Source organism: Myotis lucifugus, unplaced genomic scaffold (assembly GCF_000147115.1).
Source record: "Myotis lucifugus unplaced genomic scaffold, Myoluc2.0 scaffold_49, whole genome shotgun sequence".
NCBI lineage: Eukaryota > Metazoa > Chordata > Mammalia > Chiroptera > Vespertilionidae > Myotis > Myotis lucifugus.
In genome coordinates, this window is record NW_005871097.1 from 2,531,471 (window position 1) to 2,550,291 (window position 18,821).

Below are 18,821 nucleotides of genomic sequence, written 5' to 3' on the forward strand. Positions count from 1 at the left end.
AGCCCGGGCCAGCGGGAAGGGCCGGGCCGGGCGGGGGCGCAGTCGGGGACGCTGGCGGAGGCCGCTACCCGTGCGGTGTATCTGGGCCCCGCTCCCGCTCCCGGCGCCGCGCACTTGCCAGCGGGGCCAGGGAGGCGGCGCAGGCCCGCGGGGAGGGGGCCCCCGAAGTGGGTTTCTGGCCGCCACCATCGCTGGCACAGGACGCAGAGGGTGGCGCACGGTGAACTCCGCGCCCGGGCACCGCACGGGGGCTGCCTCTGGCTCTGCGGCTCTGCCCCCAGCCCAGAAAAACCGGCGCCTTCCAGGCCCTTCGAAAAGAAGGGATTTCTGTTGACGTATCTGGCGGCCCTGGCGAGCCGGGTGGAAAGTTGGGTTTTGCCAGATCGCTGTCGAGGCTCGCCTTTGTGACGCTTGGCCAGCCCCGCATCCTCCCGGAGCCGGGTGAGTGTGCGTAGGCGCCCGGGAGCCCGCTTGTCCCCCCAGTGCTCAGATTCGGGGTGGCCCACACTGGCTCGGGCTTTCTGCCATGTTAAGCATTGGGCAGCGTTCACGCTGCATTTTTTGCGTGCGTTTCCGTGGTGCCCTTTGCTGCGGAGGGAGTTGTTGCTTCTTGCCGCGTTGGCTTTTTCAGGGTCAGGTTTGTGCGCTGTGTGTTTGCTTGTTTGCTGTTTAAAGCCCGACTATTGTTCCGGATAAGCTCCGCCTGGGTGGGGAAATGGCATCCCACCACGGTTGCCGGCGAGGGGTAGAAATGTTGCCAAACAGCTGCTGCTTTGTGTTTCACTATCGGAAGTCCCTGGAGTAGGTTTGGGGCACGACGGATGGATGGAGAGAGGGATGGGGCGTGGAGAAAGAAGGTGGCTTTGGAGGAGCGAATTGTCACCCACCCCGTGGCATGAAGTCAGCCTCCTTTTCTGCCTGCCAAACTTTTATGAATATTCCTTTTGTGGCACGGGGAAGCTTAATGAATTCAGCCCAGTTTTCCAGGGAAAAGCAACCGGGCTTTAACAATGGTTTGAGAACTTAATCAATGAGAAAGGCAGGGGGGAGATGGGGGTGGTGCTGACACCATATCAGGGATGTGGCTGCTTCTTGCAGAGTCAGGTGGGAGAGAGGTAGGCAGGGCAGGGCGCAGCGCCGGGTGGCCGAGTTCTGGGAACTGTCCATCGCTCCTACCTGTGCCCACAGGAGCCACCCTCCTTCGTGCCCCCACCCCACCATTTGCCCAGAACTCAGCGACTGGGCGTGAGCTGCGGCTTGCTGTGGTGCGCAGGCCGGCCCCCCTCATCTGGCGTTTTTAAGGATGTGTAAATATTTTGCTGAGGATAAGTGACATCAACAGAATGATATTCCGCAGAGCCCGGGTGTGCAGCGATGATAAATAGATACGGCCAAAGTTTTGATAACCGCGGATTTTCATGGCTCGCTCTGTTTCATTAGGGTCTTTGTTTTTGTTGGTTTAGCATTCTCTCTCATCCTCTGGTGTGATCCCTTTATTTAGCTGGTTCTTGGAAGCTTCTCTTTAGAACAGAGGGAAAAGCAGCCAGCAGAAAGAAAACAATTCTTAGCCTTGCATGCACAGGGCAAGGTTTGCTGTGCTTTTTCCCAGAGAATATTTCTCACCGTTTTCTGGATGCCTCTCTTCCTCCTTTTGAGTCATCAGAATCGTTTGTTGATTGACCAAGAGACTTCTGATAACTTTGAAAATGTGTAGTGATGTGCCTTTGTTGCAGTGGAGGGGTGGCAGTGTTGGAGGAAGATAGTCGGGAGGCTAGTGTGTGGGAGCCACTCACTAGAGCAGCATTATGCCCCCACCCAGTTTTGTCCTTAGCATTTCTTCTCAAAGGGAAAAATGGGGAGGGGGAGCTGTGCCACCTTCAGAAGCTGGGGGTGGGCTGGAAGGCACAGATTCATAAGCCTCGTGGCATCCCAATTCCTCTGCTCCTTAGAAGCCCAAAGAGGCCACCTACCCACCAGCAGACCCCCCACCTCGCACACACACGCGCACACACAATATACTCTGAATGGGCACGTGTGTCTCATCCTGACAGGTGCCCACTAGAGGCAACCACAAGGTGCCAGGCACTATGAGCCAATTCAGACTGCAATTTAGGATACAGGCTGCTTTGGTACCAGCACCAATCAGCTATCCAGGACGGGAGTCCTTTATAATGCAAAGAAACCCCAGACTTCCAGCATTGAGGCTCAGCCCAGGAAAACCTGCCCATCTCAGGATTAAAAGAAAGAGCAGCTTTCCAGGTGATGCCAGTTGCCAGTGTGAAAACTTGATTGGTGGGTGGTTGGGTAATAACTGTAAAATAAAAATTACTGTAGCCAGAAAACAGCCTCTGAGACAGGGCCTCTGAAAGGCAAGGAAGAAAAAGAAAAGGATGGGAGGTATGTGATCTGGTGCTGCTAGGAGTTCTATAGCACCTGGAAACAGATACAGCACTAGTTACAATGACCTGAAAACTGGATAGGACTAGCCTCCCTCAATCCATTGGACCCAGAATGGAGGTATTCTGAATGGGGAGATATTCACATACAGTGTGCCGTGTGTGACTCTCCAGTCAGAAAATACCAAGTTTCTGTTCTCTGGCTCCTTCCCTAATCTTAGATTTAGGGGAAGAGGGTAGTGGAGGGAAATAAGTTGGGAAAAGAATTGACATTTCTTGTTGCACTGTCTGCCAAACACTTCACATGTGGGAATCCATGATGTGACAGAGGCATTATTTTACAGATAAGGAATCTGAGGTTCAGAGAAATTTCCTGTCAAATGTCTGATTCCAGGCTTTAGATGGGCAACATGTACCTCTACCCCTCCCCCAAATCTCTTATTTATCCCACCAGCCAGAGTCCTCAGCCCCTACCCATTCCCTACCCATTCACAATATATGGTACCTAAGGGCAAGGGGAGCCTACCAAATACCCAGCCCAGTCACCCAGGGTGTATGTGCCACGTAGATGGACCCCAAATAGTCCCTAACTAATTAAGGTGGAAAGGCTGTGCCTTTCATCTTGGAATACCCAATACCCAGTTGTTGCTTCATAAGTGAGAGTTGAGTGACTAAATGATGGAGCTGGTAGAGTGAATGGTGTTGGGGAGGGAGCTGTAAGTCACTATCAAGGGGAACCCAGCAGGGAGAAACCTTGAGCTATGAATGTTTGGTTGGGGACTCTGAGTTCCTGGTGTTATGCCCCCAGTAGATAAAGCTGACAAGTCCACATGAGACAGGCATTCCCACCTTGTGGATGAGGAAACCGAGACTGAAACTGAGACCCGTAGTGGGACCAGAGGGCGAGCAGGTATTTTTGACTCTTAACTGTCTTAGAGAAATAAACTTTAAATAAAAATGAGTTGGGGTCTTGCTATGTAAATGCATTGTCAAAGCTAGTCCCTTATCCCCATTCCAACCAGATGGCAGTCTTAAACCTTTATAAATTTTGGAGTCATTGGGAGAACAGGGATTTGAATCCATATATGAGATGCTTTTGACTCTGCTGCCTCCCTTATAAGAATCTGAGGGAGACCTCAGAGAATGAGGATCTAGAGAGGAGGAGGAGAGGCTAATTATACTCTCTTGCACAAAAGCCTGTGTGGGATTCTGAACTAAGCTTGATTTAGGGGTTAGGGTGGTATCCTCACTGTAAGAGTTGGCAGCTCTTGTCTTTGGAGAATGCCTCTGATTATCACTTCTCTCTCCTACCTAATTGTCTGCCCAGACATCCATCATCTCATTCTTTCCAGACTCAAGGTGTTTCCTTCATGGCTCACAATTTTTTAAAAATATATTTTTATTGATTTCAGAGAGGAAGGGAGAGTGTGAGAGAGATAAAAACATCAATGATGAGAGATAATCATGGATTGGCTGCCTCCTGCATGCCCCCTACAGGAGATCAAGCCTGCAACCCAGGAATCATGTGACCTCCTGGTTCATAGATTGACACTCAACCACTGCGCCACACTGGCCTGGTTCATGATTTTTAATGAGCCCCTTGATTCTACCGGTCCCTTGTGTTTTTGTTGTTGTTTTTGTTGTTGTTAGTCCTCTCCCAAGGATACTTTTTCCATTGATTTTTTTTTAGAGAGTGGAAGAGAGGGAGGGAGGGGGAGAGAGAGAGATAAACATCATTGTGAGAGAGACATATCCATTAGTTGCCTCCCTCACGCACCCGCAAATGCCCCAACCAGGACTGGGAACAAACCCACAATCCAGGTATGTGCCCTTGACCAGAATCAAACCCGAGACTCCTTGGTCCACAGGCTTATGCTCTAACCACTGAGCATGCTAGCCAGGGCAACTCTCTTCTGTTCTAATGGCCACTGATGAGGAGGTGATTTTGGTGGCCATGTTAGTACTTCTGTATTTCTCACATGACCCTCCTTCTCTCTCTAGCCATGAACACACACACAAACACACATGCCTGCTCAGGCAGACAGACATAATTTGATCATGTTTCTGTATCTGCTTCACCAAATTATATTGCAAACCTAGGATTGTTATTGAAAGGACATACTTGACATTGGTGATCTTCTGTCCCATCCTCTGCCTTAAATAGATTGGAAGAGCTAAGATGGAGCCAGCCCAACCAGCAGATGCCTTGAATAATTACTATACTCACTATGCAGGCATGGGCCCTGGGCCTTTCTTAAAAACCCACTTTAATCCTCACTTAGAGATAGGGCTGGGGCCACCTAGACATCAAAATCCTTGCAGTTCCTATTTCTGTTGTAATTGTTTTCTTTTAAAAGATTTTTAAAAATTGATTTTTAGAGAGAGAAAGGGAGTGGGGAGAGAATTATCGACACAAGAGTGAAACATCAATCAGCTGCCTCTTTCATGCCCCCTACCAGAGAGTGAGCCCGAAACCTAGACATGTACCCTGACCTGGAATCAAACCAGCAAACTTTCGGTGCACAGGACATGATGCCAAACCAACTAAGCCATACCAGCCAGGGCTCTGCTGTAATTCTTAGCTCCAATAACCCTATAGTTCATCCTGCTCTCACCTGTCACTCTTCTTCCCACAGCTGGTTTAGTCTTTCAGCACAGCACTATCTAAACTTTCTATGGTGATGGAAATTTTCTATATCTGCACTGTCCCATACAGTAACCATTAGTCAGATGTGGCTATTGAGCAGTCGAAAGGTAGCTAGTCCAAAGTAGGGTGAGCTATAGGGATAATACCTAGTATATGCACGGGATTTCTACAATCTATATATATAAAAGCCTAAGCGACCGTTCAACCATTCGACCAGTAGCTATGATGCTCACTGACCACCAGGGTGCAGATGCTCAATGCACAGGCATGGAAACATGGAACAGACTGATGAATCTCAAAGGGAAGGGAGGAGGAGGGAGGGCAGGAAGAGATTACCAAAGATCTTACATGCATACTAGACGCCTGGTGATCCGTGTACTGATGGGGTCCCTTGGACTGGCCTGCAGTGATTGGGCCAAAATCGGTTCTCTGACATCCCCCAAGGGGTCCCGAATTGCAAGAGGGCACAGGCCAGGCCAAGGGACCCCACTGGTGCATGAATCCGTGCACCAGGCCTCTAGTTTAGTATAAAATGCAATGCAGAGTAGCTTATTAATAACTAGAGGCCCAATGCATGAAATTCATACAAGGGCCTTAGGTCCTGCTGCGGCAGCGGCCTCCTCTGCCTCAGCCGCCTCTGCCGTGGTCCCCACCCGCCTGCCACCTCTACCACAGCCTCCGCCTGCCACTGCCACTGCCATGGCCGAGGGCCTCTGCCCCTTCTGCTTCGGCTCCTGTCTGCTGTGGCTTTGTCCGGAAGGAAGGACATCCAGAACAAAGGATGTCCAGAAGGACATCCCATCTAATTAGCATATTATACTTTTATTATTATAGATTCTTATATTGATTATATGGCAAAATGATACTTTGAATATATTGTTTAAATAAGCCACAGTATTAAACTTAATGTCATTCGTTTCTTTTAATTTTCTTAATATGCCTGCTAGAAACTTTAAAATTACATATATATTTCTACTACAGCACTGCTCCAGAGCAAACCAACTACCAAACTGTGCCTTCAGCCTCATGGTACCTCCAGATGTTTCAAGGGGAGCATAAACCCTCTCCATCTCCATGGCAGATGGGAGACATGAGGTTGATCCAGTAGCCACAACAGCCTGTCATCAAATGACAGGGTCCCCATCAAGCCTACCTATGAGCATGTTTGCTCAGTCAAGTTCTATTAGGAATGTGGGCTCCTGAAACTTAATGGAAATGAGAGAGCAAGATGGGAGTAGGGGGCAGGCCTGGCTGGAAAAAATTGGCTCCTTTTTTTCTCCCCAGCCTCTGTCCTTGTCCATTGGAGAGTTGTCTCCTGCTTGAGCAACTGATTTCCTTGACACCTGATCTAGTGATATCCTTCTCGAAGATTTGTGCTTGGAGAATAGTGTCCCAAGTAGACACTTTAACACTGAGAGTGGGTTATTTGGGGCTGAGGCCAATCTTAAAAAAAGAGAAAGGAGAAAAGGGGACACATGTAGTCATCTCCTGACAGCTTGATGAAAACAAGAGCATGGAAATAAATACAGTTTCTGCAAGAGAGACAGGATATATGCAAGGAAACCCAATTTCATATGTCGTGGTGCTGAAGATGAGGAAATCTGACCAAGGGACAGTTCAGGGGGGATGGCAGCGGCACTGTGGTCTTCCTGGGCCCTTCCCTGGGCCCTGGGTATGGCCCAAGTAGACAAAAAGAGCTATAAGAATGAACTTGAGGCTGTGGTGATTTATAGGTCAGGCGTCTGTGGCTCAGGCTCCTATGGGGGCTGCCCCCACAGAGGACCCTTGGCTGACCTTCTTGAGATCCTCGGAAGGAGCCGGTTTTGTTTCCCATGGCAGACTGTTTACTGGAGCACAGGAAGAATCCGACATTCTGGCGAAAAATAATTCATTAACGGCCAGGGTATTACCAGTTTCCTGGAAAATCTCCTCCAGCTGCACTGTAGCAACTGTTCTTTTTCAGCAGCAGAATCAGGCCTTGCTGGCAGCCAAGACTGGGTGTGTTTGGGCGTTTTTGTTGTTGTTATTTTTGTCTTTGTGTATATGGCCACTTTGGCTGTGTAATTCAGAGAAAGGAACAGTGGCCTGGAAGGTTGAAATGGCGTAGCTGTTAGCCATTCTTTCCTACATAGTTTAAGCCTGGAAGCCCCGATTCTAGGTATATACGTTTTCTCTGACCAAAGCCCATCCCCATGCTGGGGGTACTGCAGAGCCACACAGAATATTGTAAATAAATTTTAGAAAATCTCAACACCTGCTCTTAAGACTATCTGAAAAACAGCTGGCTGAAGGCCCCTTCCCACAGACACTCCCCCCCCACACCCCTACACACACACACACACACACACACACACACACACACACACACCAGGCAAAAAGTCTTGTCTTAGCTCTGTGGAATTCTTTGCTGACTATTAATTGGTACAGTGGGGCCAAGGTATGTGATTCATCATCCCAGTTTTGAGGGCATTTGGAAAGCCAGGCAAGCATAACCAAGAGAATGGGCTGCATGTTTTGTTCACTAAAGACTGATTGAATCTACAGTAAATAAAATAGAATGGTTCAGGAAGCTTTTTATGCTCTGGAAAAATCTGCTTTAAAAATAAAGGTTTTTGTCTGCTTGTTTTTGTTTTAGTGCTTTGTGCTCAGAAACGTGTGCCCAGCTAGCAAGAAATGGGAAAGAATGGCATTTCCTTGTTTTAGGTGTGTTTTTTTTAACTTTAATTGCAGGTTAAATAAGCTGCAGTGTATTGATTTTGGTTTTGTATGGAACATAACTAGGTAATCATTTCATTTTATGCTATATTAATTTCCATCCATTTAGAACTATGAAATATGCACCCTACCTACCCCCACCATGGTCAGAGTATTTTTTTAATGTTCCTAGATTCAGACTGAAACCCTATTTCCTTTATTCTGAAAGGAGTAAATATGTCCTTAGTTGACATATATGTAAGCCAACCTTAGATTTCAAAGACAATGGGGTCTTCTGCCTTTGATAACTGCCACTGATAAGAATATTAAATGCCATGCATACTTGGCTTTAGCTAGAGCACATTTTTTTCCACCTTGGCCTGTTGGCAGATCTTTATTGTGGTGGGTCTGTCCTGTGCATTCATTAAAGGATGGTTAGCAGCATCCTTGGCCTGTACCTACTGGATGCCAGTAGTATTACCCACTACCCTAGTTGTGACAACCAGAAATGTCTCCAGACCTTGCCAAATGTCCCTTCTGGGACAAAATCATCCCTGGTTAAGAACCACTAATCTAGACCAAGATTTAATAAGTAAGTTGTGTTTTTTGGAAAATTCAATTTGAAATAATAAAAGACACAATTTCCCCCTCTGACTTTTATATATACAATTTATGGGGATGATTAATTAACATTTGGAAGTGGGTCATATGCCTGATTTAATTCTAAGGTTGGTAGAAGGATCTATAAGATTGTAAGAACACAGAGGTGTTTTTTGTTGTTGTTGTTTTGTTTTTAAGACAGGCATTGAATAAGTCATAGCTAATTGAGGGGCATATTGTAATATCTAATGGCTTCTCTAGTTTTTCATAAAGAGAAAAGGTTTATTCCTCCCTAATTTCTTTTTCATATGAACTTGACTCCAGTCATGCTTCCAAAGCCACCAGGCATCTTCCTTCACCCCTCCCCCTTCCACACTGTCTTTTCTCCTGTAGCATCTTAAACCTAAACCAATTAATTTAGCCCCTTAGTGTACTTGGGAGAGCTCTACTCATAACACTGGAATAGACTCATTTCAAAATGTGGGAGCCCTCTATCCAGTACTAATTTTAGTACTTTTAAGAAAGAAAGTCAATGGTGGCTAAATGGAGCAGTTTTCAAAATGACTGGAAGTTAAAATTCAGGTGGTCTCCACCACCCCTCCTGATTTTTGTCCCTCTTACACACATTCATTTCCTCGAGCAATTCCCCTTGAGAAAGAGAATGTCAGCAAGGCTCCCTCAGGCACCTCAAACCTGATAATGCCTGCAGTCAGCAGCAACAGATGAAATATTGTCATTGGACAAGCCCTCAGCCATCATCTTTCACATGGTCCCTTGAAAGTCTAGAAAGGAGGGACATGCATTCACAGGGGAGGTGTCATGGGGGATGAACCCTGTCCTACCCATGTATGGAAATTGGATGGGCGCTTGGGGGACAGAGGGAGAAAAGAGGTGGATCACTCATTACACAGGACAGTGGCCTGGTGTCAACCCTGCCCTGCCAGTCTTCAGAGTGGGATGGGTGTTTAGGGGCACTTGAGGGTATGGGCAGATACTCAGCACAGACATGAGTGGGGGCCACTTCATTTTGCAGCCATCCAAGTTAGGTGAGGCTTTTTCCCAGAGTGTCTCAAAGAATTTGGAGTGTCATGTGTAGAGGAATTCCTTTGCAAGCTTAGCCAGTGAGAAAAGATGAAAAGGTGAGTGTGTAGGGGTTGCCAGGCCGTCATTGGCAAGGACTAGCTTCGCTTGAAGAGTAATTTGACCCTTGCTTATCATGGGGAAGGAAGAGGCAATGAGCTGGCAGACATCCACAGTGTACTGGGTCCAGGCAGATAAATAATTGATTTGCTGCATGTGACACTTGGTCATTCTAAGTTGCCAGCCCCTTGCAGGCCAGGATTTGGATGATGTTTGCAACACTGGGAGAGGAAACAGGATCATAAATCTGGGCTTTGGAGGCCAGTTTGGTGGTGCAGAGGCCACTGGAGCCACTGCTGTGTGCTACAGAAACAAACAGACAGGTCGGCGTGGTATGTTGTTCCTCAAAATAATGGCAATGGAAATGGCTGTGAAAAACATTTAGACCCTTGTCATAAAAAGGCAACAATCTTCCTGCTATAGGGAAAAGCTAAATAAACTCTATTGCAGCTGTATTAAGTAGAAACAGATTTGAAAATTGGGTGTTTTTTCCCTGAGACACTTATTTATAGCAGGTTGGGCAAAGGCTGCCACTATCTTTTGTGACTCTGGAAGTGTTTTCCAGATGGCCCTTGCTGTTTTTCTCTTTATTAAGCTTAGCTGAACTTGCCCTCACTTGGAAAGGTTCATAGAAACGGGTGTTATTTTTTTTCAGATTACAATGGCCATTGATTGGCTTCAAATCAATGGATGGGAATAGATTGAGCCTGAGTTGATGAATTTCCTTTCGCATTTTAGAAATAAGAAAAATGTCAAGGAAAACTCAAAATAGAGGTGCTCTTTCTTTGACCATATACGTCAAAGCCTGAAAACTATATGGAGCCACATTTTCTATTAATTTTACATTTACATTTTAAAAAATAATGCCCTCCTCTTTGCTAAAACTCTATAACATTACCATTTCCTTTCCAACATCTAAACAATGTCCAGATACATTTCAGATTGAGCAAATTGCTCTGGCTGCAGTTTCTTTTTATGATAAAAACAATTTCACTAACCCGCTAGACTAAATATGAAATTATTGAATTTGAATATATCAATATGAGACCATTTGTTCTAGGATCCATTGTAGCTTATCACTTGCATTTTAAGAAGGCTAGTAAAGACTGATTCTGCCCTGCCTTTTCATGTTGGACACACCCACACCAGAAATCTCAGCTTTGTTTTTGCTCTTAGGAGCTGGGCAGTTGGATTTGGGATCATCAGGGCTGATTCTGACATTCTAAACCACACAGTGAACCATTTTTGGAATGTCACATAAACCATTGGTCCCCACAGACCAGGCTTGCAGACTATTACCTGCATGGGACAAAATTTCTACCAATTCAGAGTGAAATGGAAGAAAAGTGAAAATGTAATTAGTTTTTTTTAAGCTAAACCTTTTCCATTTTACAGAAATGCCCTTTATTTTAAAATGTTCCTTTATAATTTTATCAGTGTTAAAGTCTCTTTAGTGAATAATTAAGATAGTACATGGCATTTGTAATTTAACATCTTTTTTTTGACAGTCAGAAGTTGTCTAACTCCTGTTGTAGCCTCCATTTAAAAAAAAATGTTACTCATTTTAAACATTAGAAAGTCTGGGATTCACCCAGGAGGCCTGAGTGGATTAGGAGGAGGAGCCTCTGTTATGATTCTTAAGCCTGAAAAACCAACCTGAGCGGTCTTGTTCCAAGTCCCTAACCCAACTCTTCTGACCCATCACCCACAGAGAGCTGGCTTTGTCCAAAGCCTTTGTGAAGAATGGAATTGCTTCAACAAAGGACTTTGAAGAGGAAAATTGGCCTCTTGGACATAATGCCTGAGCATACAGCCTCAGTGCTGGGAGTCTGGACACTATATCCCGGGCTTCTGATGTCAACTCTGCTGACAGTTTGCATAGGCTTGACCCCACCCCTTCTTCCTGTCTTCAGCTCTGCCCACCGCCACTGTGAGTGTAGGCCCCAGCATGGCTACTGGGCCTGGCTCCAATCTTCTCACTGCTCCACCTGACTCCTATCCTTGCTCCCCATCTCCCCTGATATTCCTGTCACTATTACACTAAAGCAGTCACCCTAGCTCAAGAACACTCAGTGACTCCCTATTTCCTAATTAGTTAGAATAAAACACCACACACATAAAGCCCTCTTCCCATTATCCCTTTCATGACTGGCCTTCAGTAGGGAAGATGTCTCCGGGTTGTGCCGTTGTTCTGGGCTGGATTTTGTTTTCTTATATGGGGGGGGAGATTTGCAAGAAAGTTACAAGATCTCTTTAGCATCTTTCTAGATGAAGAACACTGAAGTATTGACTCTAATGTAATGGACTATCCCAGGAATTATGACATTAGTGGTGTTAAAAAAAAGAGAAATACCACCCTCCCAAATGAGGCTCTCTGGCTCCATGAATCATAGCCTTACTACGAGTCTCTTACATATTGCTTCTGGATTAGGATACCACCTTCCTGGCCTGCCAGCAAATGGGTATTGTTTTGGAATGGCACTGCTGGCTTGTCCTGTTGAAAGTAAAGCCACCTACGTAACCTCTGAAATGAGCAATTGGGATGTAGTGGAAGGAGTCCATCCTAGCCAATGCAAACTATTTCATTAGGAAATGTCTCCAATGGCTGTTCATAAAATCATAACAGCAGTAAATTACCTATTGTTTATCCAGCTCTGGCTGGATAAACAGTTGTACCCAGTAATTTGCATTTATCATTTTATATCCAGCTCCAACAATCATACGAGATAGGTGGGCTCAGAGAGGGTTAGTAACTTACACCAGGTCACACTGATCATAGGAGGTAGAATAGGGATTCTATATAGCCAAGTTCAATAGAACTTTCTGCAATGATAGAAATGTCCTATGCTGTCCACTAGCTATGAGTCTCTGTTGAGCATTAGAAATGTGACTAGAAATGTGACTAGTGTGATTAAGACCTGACTTTAACATTTTATTTTAATTAATTTTATTTAAAAATTTTTCTTAGTCATTTTATGTGTACAGTGGCATTAAGTACATTTACATTGCTGTGTAAGCATTACCACCATCTAGCTCTGAACTCCTCATCTTGTAAACTGACTCTCTGTCCATATTGAAAAATAACCATGACCCCCTCCCCTCAGTCCTTGGCAACCACCATTCTACTTTATTTTTTTCTTTCTTTTTAAAAATTTCCCCTTTCTCCCACATCCCAGTCTCTGGTAATCTCCCTTCTACTCTCTGTTACTATGAGTTTGGCTTTTTAAAAATTCTCACATTTAGGTGAGATTATGCTATATTTCTGTGTTTAAGTTTTAAATGTAAGTTGCCACATGTCACTGGTACCATATTAGACAGCACAGCTCTAGAACACGTTTGTTTCCCTGTGCCACTTTCCTATAATCAACCCGACCCACTTTCCACTCCACCTCAGATATTTGGACACGAAGCTCTTCATCCCTCGTCTGAGTGGGACACTTCTTCTCTTTCTTCAAATCTGTCACTTGCCATCTCTCTCTGTAGTTGTCAATGCCAAATGCCCTACCCCTTTTATCACTTCTGTGGACGGGATGAAGCACTGTAAGTTTCCCAAATTCATGATAGAGCCAAAGCACCTGGCCAAGAATTTAATACACTGTAGGTGCTCTCACTTAAACCTACAGTAATGTTTAGAAACAGCTATTAAGCCTTGATAAAGAACTTGGACTTTATCCTGAGGCCAGTGCCATTATCTGCTTTATGTGTTTGTTTCCCCGCCTCCCCAGTGGAGAATGAGCTGGGGTAGGAAGGGAGGAAGACCAAAACAGTCTTTGTTGCAATAATCCAGCAAGAGCAATGAACTTGAACTGAAGCAGCATAGTGGCTGCAGATGGGGAGGCAAGTGATTGAATTCTGGAAGTATTGAGGAGACTGATTCTGTAGGACTTGAGAATGGCTGGTTGAGTAAATTATGACAACACCCTAAGGATGGGGGGATTGGATACCTGGGCCCCAGTTTCCCTTTGCAGCCAGGGTTGGGGCAGACCCAAACTAGGTGAGTGGTCAGAAAATCTTGACGCTGCGCACATAATCATCTGAGCTCCAATTTCTGAAGAGAGTGTGATGAAAACAATGAATGGGCCAGAAAATGGGGAGTGGGAAGGTCCTGACAGACATAGTCAACAGCCAGGAGCACCTTCAGTCAGCAGCTTTAAATACATTTTCCAAATTCATATATTTTAAATAGGTCCAAATTTGTAAGCAGCAGGTGCATAGAGTAATCCCATTGTTTCAGGCCTTGACTCGACCCAGCTGGAGGAGAGGGGTTTAGCTGGTGGGCTGCCACTAGGGTAACCAACTGTCCTGGTTTGCCTGGGATTGGGGATGTGGGACCCTGAGACATGGAACTCTCAGCTTTAAAACCCAAACAGTCATGGGCAAACTGGGATGAGAAATGTCACCCACCTGCCAGGGGAGGTGCCACAACATGGACAGCTAAGCTGGTCAAAATGACAACTTTTTGTCTTCAAAAGCTTCCCTTCCCCACCCCTGCCCCAACTATTTCTCTTTCAAAATAAACCTCAGTAAGTAAGCAGGCAGCATGTTGTAAATGGTAGGACAGAGGAGCCCTGGAATAGCAAGTAAACTAAAAGTATTTTTCCTGTGAAGGCCTGGCCTGGCACAAACCTTCAGAAATGCAAATAGAAATGGAGGGTGAGGTGACACACTCATCTAATACCAGTGACACCAGTGACAGGAAACAGCACCGGACTATATTCTTGTGCAGCAGCAGGTATAAGGAGGAGTTCTGTGCGGGGAAATAGAAGAGAAAGGGAAAAATAGAGGAAGATGTGAAAAAAGTAACAATGAAATTTCTCTGGCCATATGGATCAGATAGTGAAAGAGCAAGAAAGACCCTAAATGGGACTTGGGAATTTGGAAAGAGCCTCCAACTCCTACCATGAGTCTGAGAGTGAAAATGGTCTTTGTCGGTTCTCTGTGCCCATCTGCATCATGCTATGAGGAATGGATATTAGTTATCACAAAATTGCCTATAATATATTCTTTCTCAAGCATAAAGGACATGGTGGGTAAAAGCTTAAATAATAGTACCAACATTTTAAAAAGGCTTTGTATTTCACATACACTTTCAATAGGTCAGAAGTTTTAAGCAGTGGGTAGATATGGTTTATTCTTTTCTTGGTAATGTTTGATTTTTAAAGCCAGCTATTGGATGGGAGAAATCCAAAAAATTATCCATCACAGATTTTTATTTTCCGATTTTTATCTAAAATCCTAACATACATACAGAAAAGTGCACGTATTAGTAAGTGTACAGCTTGAAAAAAATCACAAACAGCACACTCATGTCACCAGCATCCTGGTGGAGACAGAGGCCACACCAGCCCCCAGAACTCCCCCTGCCCATACCCTCTTCATTACCTCTCACCAACAGTAATCACTATCTTCCAATAGCATGGATTAGCTGTGCCTCACACAAGAATTATTCAGTGGTAGCTTTGTGTATGAGTAACCCCCCCCCCCAAAAAAAAGTCCTTGTAATTTTTTTAGGGAGGAGAGCAGAGATTTTGTAATGGTTTCCTTTCCCTGGCTGCTCTGAGTTAGGCCTGTTAAACAGGAAATTTCAGCTTGTGCAGGGTTTGGAGAAAGCTGGTCTCTGCTGCCCAGAACGATGCCCAGACTGCGAGCCAGTAGCCTGCCCTAGGCACCACCCCTGCCAAAAGCAGCCACCGAGCTGGCCTTATCTGCCCTATTAAAGCATTTGTTGGATCTTGCAAAGACACATGTCTGGAAGCATTGAAGACAGGGCAACACAATGGCCGAGAGTCCCCTGAAAGTATTGGCCTTCTGGAAAGGAAGGCTGGGTACCACCACCTAAAACAGCATATGCAACGTGCTCATTTCCCCTGAACTTCCAAATGAGAGCATTATTGATTAATATCACTTCCTCCTCTATTTTATCGTAATTTTTGATGTGCTTTCTGCCCCTTTCCCATGTTGCTGCAGGAGGCAAACAGGTCGAATGCAGGAATAAAGCTATGGAACATACATCGTAATGTGTCTGGAGCAGCATCAGAAAAGGACTTATTTGTTCTCCTGCGCTGTGTAGTGCCAAGTGATTGAATGCTCGCCAAGCTGTCAGTTTTATGAAACAAATTCTCTAACCTCCTTGGCCCAGAGCTTTTCTCAGTCTGAGATGGAAAAGAAATAACTTTTAATAGGAAACTCATTGCTAAAATCTAAGATAAGATTTCAGAGCTACCTGAGAATAAAATAAAATATCGAAGAAAGTATTTGACAGGGGACACTTAGAGAACCTTATTTCTCAGATCTTGGTTAACAAACTGTGTTAATAAAAATATTTAGAACTTTATGATGCATAATGCCTTTTTATTTCTAGTGAGTTGGCCTGTTTGTACACACAGATGTTTCCTGTGGTCCTTCGATCACTTCTACTTTTCTGAAAGAATATTTTCAGCAGGAAACAAAATCTTATGCTAAGAACCCTAAACCCCTCACAGACCCTGTTCATCTGAGTGAGGGTATTTCCATTTCTAGATTTATATTTGGTGGGGAGAGGGAGGTGGCAATCTTTTTTTATTCAAAAATACATAAAATACTTTTCATAAAAAGATAATACAATGCATCACTATATCAAAATGTTATTAGACAATTTTTCCTTGGCTTCTAAGTGAGACCTGGCCAACTCATCCAGGCACAGTCATTGCTGAAGGGCTGGATGGCTTTTCAGTCTCCATTCTCACTGGCAAGGTTGCTGTGAGCAATGCCTGCCCTTTCATACAAGCATTAGGTGTGTTCCACTGGGTTTTACAGATTTTCCAAAGCATTGTTCTCACATAGCTGTGTTTCCTTTCCAGCACCAGGAACACTGTGGCAACACAGTTCACCAGCCTAGTTTCTCTGTCACTCTTAGAATCATGTGGAAATCAATTAAAAATAAAATCCTTGGGCCAGTGAGCTAAGGAAGGAAATGAGGTTTTACACATCAGCACTTAAAAAAAAAAAGAAGAAAGAAAGAAAAAGATGAACCTGTCTTAATTGAAAAATGGCACAATGCCCTAATGAAAAATTAAGCTTCAGGATTCAGTCCCTAATATCTCAGTGATGAGTGTATATTTCCTCCTGTGGCTACCCCTGTGAGTAAATTCTGAAATAATCAGGCAATGTGCTGAAATAAGATATCACCCGGCGTGACTAGAGGAGCTAGGCATCACTCTGCCTGGCTGATTTGTCAGTTAATGCCTAAATGCCAGAACGGGAAGATCCTGGTTCTTTGGAGCTTTAGTTTCTTTAACATTTGAGTAAATTTTGTTTCTCTATGATTATTAAAGTAATATAGAAAGGCAATAGCAAGAGAATAAATATTATTTGCAGCCCTGTCACCCAAAGATCACTACTATCAATGTCCAGTTCATGTCTTTAAAAGTCTTTTTGTCCTATACATAGATCCTTTATCTTCTGCAGATTTGGAAAGTATATTCCACAACAGAATGTAAAGTGCTTAAATTGAATCCCCCATAAATTTCTAACATACATTTCTCTAATTATCAACATCAAGAATGAAAAGGGCCTAGCTGACGTGGATCAGTGGATTGAGCGTCACCCCATGCACCATAGAGGTTGCTGGTTCAATTCCAGGTCAGGGCATGGTTGCGGGTTTGATACCCAGTGGGGAGCATGCAGAAGTTAGCTGATATGTGTTTCTCCATCAACAATGTTTCTATCTTTAGCTCCCTTCCTCTCTTTCTAAAAAAATCAATAAGAAGAATATTTAAAAAGATGTTTTCATTTTTTAAATGAATGAAAAGGTATTTATTTTGTTACTTCTCATGTGTGACAAAATTTTGGAGCATATTTACTCCCCACTCTGCCCTCCTCCCCCATCTTGCTCACTGCCATATCACCAGCACCTAGAATAGTGCCTGGAACCTAGCCATTGCTTAATAAATATTGAATGTTGAATAGATGTTGAATAGATGACTGGTGAGAGTCTAGACTCACATCACTTCCAGGAATTAAGCACTGACTCCTGAAGCCAACCTCTTTCCCCCTTCCTGTGCTGCTTCTCCTGAGCAATCTGATTAAGCTGTAGGTCCCACCACTGTCTGCTGGATCTGCTTTCCCCTGATCTTCCATGTGGGGAGGCAGTGAACGGTGGTTTTGGAGACAAACAGACCAGATTCCCAGGCCTGCAGATTACTACATACTGGGGCAAGTATCTTAATATGTCTGGACCTCAGAAATGCCATCTGTAAAATGGGCAGTGGTGGTACCTGCCTAGCAAGATGAATGACAAGTATACACAATGCCTGGTACACAGGAGGAATCCAAAATCTGTAGCTACTAGTATTATTCCTGCTTCTTTCCAATGACAGCATAAATAAAGACCCTTGGGGTCCAGAGTGTAGCCTTTCTCTTTGCATTTCCAGTTGGTTGATCTAATGAGTGTAGGAGACTTTCTGATGAGTTACTTTATGCTTCTGTGCCAAGTAAATCAGAAATGGCAATTAATCAGTGGCCTTTCTAATATTCTGCACTTCTACTGCCATTGCATGTGCTTCCCCTGTAGCAAGTGTCTTGTTGCATTGTAACTGCGTGTCCAGTAGCTGACTCCCTCACTAGACAGTGAATGGGCCTTCCATCTTGATATCCTGAGGATATCAAGATCTGCCTGGTTTCAAGGTCCAGCTGCCTCTTGATTATCATTTAGGCAGTTCTCAACATGGAACCAAACTATAGAATTTAATCTCTAACACTCTGACTCTATAATGTAAACTTCTAACAGACACATAAGTATTGGTTCTGCAAAGCACCTGCTTAAGGAAAGAAGTAATATTTCCTCTTAGTTCATATGATTAAGTTCACGGATTCACTGGCTGGCATATAAGGCTCTTTAGAAGAGGAGTGACAGTGTATGCACAGTAAAGCTTCTGTCTGCAATTTTTAGTATGAGATATATGTGTGTTGGCATCTCTTTCACACAGAATATGATGAGTTGGCATTTATTTTTGACAGCATCTCAAATCTTGTGAAAGTCAGAGCTGGGGGCTGGTGTTTTTTGGTAGTATCTCAGATGGTGGCAAGACAGCCTTAATAATAAAAGAGAGAGAGAGAGAGAGAGAGAGAGAGAGAGAGAGAGAGAGAGAGAAGAGAGAGAGATTGAATTCTTCCCAAAAACTAAAAGTTCAGCAAAGAAGAGCTTTGGAACTTCCCAGAGCTTTGGCTTTTTGCAAATTGGACACAAATAAATACACAAACACAGTTTCTGGGGTGTGTGTTTCTTCCTCTAATTCACCATGTCAGCAATTGCTGTTAATTCCTCAAACCTGTTTTGTTCATCTTCCCAGGAACCCAGCAAGCCT

General features: G+C 44.3%; 1 protein-coding gene across 2 annotated transcripts in view; it reads left to right on the top strand.

Annotated features, from left to right (window-relative positions):
* Nucleotides 1-92: 92 nt before the first annotated feature.
* The window catches only part of RAI2 (retinoic acid induced 2), a 62,639-nt gene continuing 43,910 nt past the window's right edge, over nt 93-18,821 (top strand). Inside the window, exon 1 of one of the 2 annotated variants that reach the window (XM_006088554.3) lies at nt 93-441. The gene's annotated coding sequence lies outside the window, so the exon portion shown is untranslated. The remainder of the gene's footprint in view (nt 442-18,821) is intronic. The other variant, XM_006088556.3, reaches the window with a different exon arrangement.